Source organism: Cyanistes caeruleus, chromosome 3, assembly GCF_971803275.1.
Source record: "Cyanistes caeruleus chromosome 3, bCyaCae1.hap1.1, whole genome shotgun sequence".
NCBI lineage: Eukaryota > Metazoa > Chordata > Aves > Passeriformes > Paridae > Cyanistes > Cyanistes caeruleus.
Genome location: NC_141703.1, coordinates 79,751,116 through 79,754,902, shown reverse-complemented (window position 1 = coordinate 79,754,902; position 3,787 = coordinate 79,751,116). Strand labels below are relative to the sequence as shown.

At 36.8% G+C, this 3,787-nt stretch overlaps 1 long non-coding RNA gene across 1 annotated transcript; it reads left to right on the top strand.

The window, feature by feature from the left end:
* The first annotated feature begins 546 nt into the window (after positions 1-546).
* LOC111926511 (uncharacterized) lies at positions 547-3,471 on the top strand. The gene is made up of 3 exons (XR_015283957.1): positions 547-745; positions 876-1,034; positions 1,751-3,471. It is a non-coding gene; the product is annotated as an uncharacterized LOC111926511 (long non-coding RNA).
* Positions 3,472-3,787: the final 316 nt, after the last annotated feature.

Sequence of the window (3,787 nt, the reverse complement as noted above, 5' to 3'; positions counted from 1 at the left end):
TTATTACCTCTTATCTCCATATCATCCTGTGGCAATGAGTTTCGCATTTAATTTAGTGATTGATAAGTGAGGAAGGATAAGTGAGGAAGGGAGTTCTGATTTGGTTTTAGTGTATTTTCTAACAATTTTGCTGGGACCTTCCTAGTTCTAGTATTACAAGAACCAGCAATAAACCCTCTTTATTCCTTAAGGGTGCCAGGGTAGTTACTTTTTTTACAGAAAGAGATACTTAATGCATATCTATTTATAGATAAAAAGAGGTATAGGGAGTATATCTGCTGTGGAGAACTTTTTTTAATTTATTTTCTGAAAATAATACTACATTCTTAATATTTAATTTGTCTCTCACTGGGCTTAAGGTCTTATTACTGCCACAATACTATTGTTATTATTTATATTTCTTTTATCATTAGGAATTTTCAGATACATGTTAGTGCTCTCACCAGGGCAAGGAGAAACCTGTAGCATGCAGAACAATTTGAAACCTTTAGCATGCAGGACAATTATAAAAAGTATAAAAAGTACAGCCCCTCAGCTAGCACAGCTGTATGAAATGCAAATTTAGAAGAGACTAGCAGCTTCTATTCAGCAAAAAAAAGGACCAGGTGTTGTTTGGGTCAAATCTGTTAACGCTGATCTCCAGATAAAGAGTTCCAGGCTGTAACAGTCTTATTGTCATCATATAGGTCTTTCAGATACTTGGCTTTTCTGTTTTGCTATTCTTATGATATTCACCTTTCTAAATGTAAGTGGATTTCCTAGGAGGCCTTTGAAAAACCTCTATAAAACTTTTAAAATATCTGTGGACATCTTGAAGTATTTTCTGCTTGGGATCATCTACTTCTTTTTTGATATGCTCTTATTATTCCCTTCAGTTTGTTTTCCAGACAGCTTTCTCTGCTTTGGCAAACCTTGCTCCTGACTGAGGCCCTTTGAATGCATTCCATTTGTGCTGCAAAATCTCTGGAGAGGCTGAGAGCAGATGAATGCCGTGCCCTTCTCCTCAACACATTTCAAAACACTTAACAAAGAAGGTCAGTATGATTTTTTCCCTTTCTATAGATAAGGATAGTGAAACAGAGAGAGAGAGCAAATGTCTAGTCTCACTTACCAAGGAAATCAATGGCATAGCTAATGGCAGATGTCTTAGACTCAGAGACTAGTCTTAGGTGCTGAGCCTGTGCTGGCTGAGGGAACCTAGTCCTGATAGCAGCACAGCAATTCCAGACAATGCCTGTTGGACTTTCCAAAAAATTTTAATATTTTGATACTTGGCTTTCTTCCGAACTGGAACATATATAAAAGTTCTCCATGAGAAAAAAAACACCAAAAAACCACCAAAAAAAATCAGGACTTTTTTCCTTCTGTTTTGAAATATCTCATGTCAACAGAACTGAAGGTTTTTTTGTGTTGAGAGGGACTCTGAAAAGTTATTTTTTAATGCAATATACGATAACCTCAAATAACAAAACAAAGGCAAGACAAGGCAGTAATTTCAAAATGAAAGACCCAAATGAACACTCAATTTAGATGTCCATGGTTCTGCCTTCATGAAAATCTCCATTGAGAGATTTAGGAAAGAAAAAAAAAAGATTGGGAAAAATGAGCTCACATCATGTTTTTAGGGTTTCAATGGCACCGCATATTTCTTAGCACTTGGTCTTTAGCTATTATATTTAGGTATGGAAAAATACTCTGAAATTACACAGTGGACATATATAATCATAGATTTTCCTTTCTTTTCTCCTAGAAATCACTTTGCCATGACCAAGAGCAACAGAACATTGCTTAATAGTACCGAAGGAACAGGGAATTCTCACGGCAGGCTCTATGAAATGGGAAGACGTGCTTTCCAGGGTGCAACGTGCCAGTAGCTGGCAATGCAAGCTGCAGTAACAACTTTCTAATCTGATTCCAGCAAGCAGAGAAGACTGCTAACTTTCCAAATTCATGTACTGTTCATCTAAAGCCCCAGCTCTGCAGTCCACTGACTTTTCTCAGCTAGGCTGTTTTATTTTTTGTTCATTACAATTCCAAGCTGGTTTGATATCCCCATGCTAGCAAACCAATCTTTTCACAATCCCTCTCTGAAATAAAATTGAGCTGAAAGAATGTGCTTTATCTGGTTAATTTAGCTAGAAAGATATTACATTTTATAATGAAGAATCCCTCAGGACATGAGATTTGGTTTAATTTTCACCTGGTGTTTATCACTGTGTATACTCCAAATTCTGTTAGTGTCTATAAACACAACAGCAGGTACTTGGACCTTACAAAGATTTCTGGAGCCAGATCCAGAGAGAGATGTAGAGTAATGGAATGGCAGAAATCCAGCTTCTAAAATAAATGTAATTTGTCTACTGCTAATGAGAAACAAAACAACAGCTCCATACTCCTCCAGAGGATGAAGCCACCTCTTGAATGTTTGATTGCATGAGGAGTTTATGTCTCCACAATGGCATTTGGAATAAAGTACAACATTTCTGAATGGCCTGTATTGAAATACAGGCACTTACAATCTGGTCGCATAACTTTATTTGCATTACACTAGCAGTCAGGAAGCCCAGAAAAATAACATTAGAGGGGGGACAAGTGATGAAGCATGTGTATTTGATGATGAAAAAAATCACTTAAAAGTTACTGGCATGACAGGATGTAAAATAAGGACTCCTGGCTTTCTGAATAGCAGAGGCAGCTACCTCATAATGGTAAAATATTTACTCTGAAAATCAGCCTATAGTTTATATTTGGATACCTTGTAAGTAAGCTCTTCCCCCCTTTCTTTCCCAGTGGGAATTATGAGAAAAGGGAAAAAAAACAAACCAAAAAACCCAAGGACTAAGTTGCTTCTGTCTGGAAGATCTCACTTGTTTCATTTTGAGGCAGAAATTATTAATGCAGCCTAGGTTTGGTTCAGTCAAAATTGAAAGAAAAGCATTCCAGGAGCAAATAAACTTCACAGGAGAAAGACACCCTGACAGGTCATTTTGTCTGTGGAAGGTATCAGCCTTACTCTGATGCTGAGTAACAAGGAGAGAATCTTGCAAAAGAGCCTTAAAAGGGAAACATAATATGTTGAAGAAGTATCAGTTTGACTGAACTGGAAAGAATTGTTTCTGGAATTGGTGTTAATTTCAGTGAGAATAGTTTTTAAGGCTTTTATACTTAATATTCAGACTACAGAAGAATGTATCTGCAATCTATAGAAGATGCTAGAGCACAAAGGAAAGCTCCACAAAACAGGAAGAAGATAAAGCAGCAGCTGGTACGGATGTTATTATCAAAAGAGCTGTTAATAGAAAAATTGCATTATTATAATTATAAATTAACGCAATCAGGGAGCAATAATGAAGGGGGAGCCTTCTGAAAGGCATGGTACTTAACATTCCAGAAATAAGTGTACTTTCTAAAGGGAACTTTTAAGACTTCCTTTGCAACTCCATATGTCAGGTCTGAATTTGCTGAATTAAAGATTAAATAATTTTAAAGTATTTATGAACATTGCATCCTTGACCAAATTTATGCTGCCCCGGTTCAGGTGCTGAACAGAGTTGCCTAATTTAGGGCTTTATTTCTTTGTCAGTGGAAGATGTTATGCATTTTTAGAGGTCTCATCAGCAATGAAGATCCCAGCAATCCTAGGGAATTTCCTATTTCCTGGATAAACAATCTCTTGATGAATTCTGAAAGACATGAAAGCATCCACAGTCCTAACTTATTTTAGTCTCTGAAGTTAGGAGAAGTGGATTCTCTTCCTTCACCCACTAGTGATTGTCAGAAATGGTTC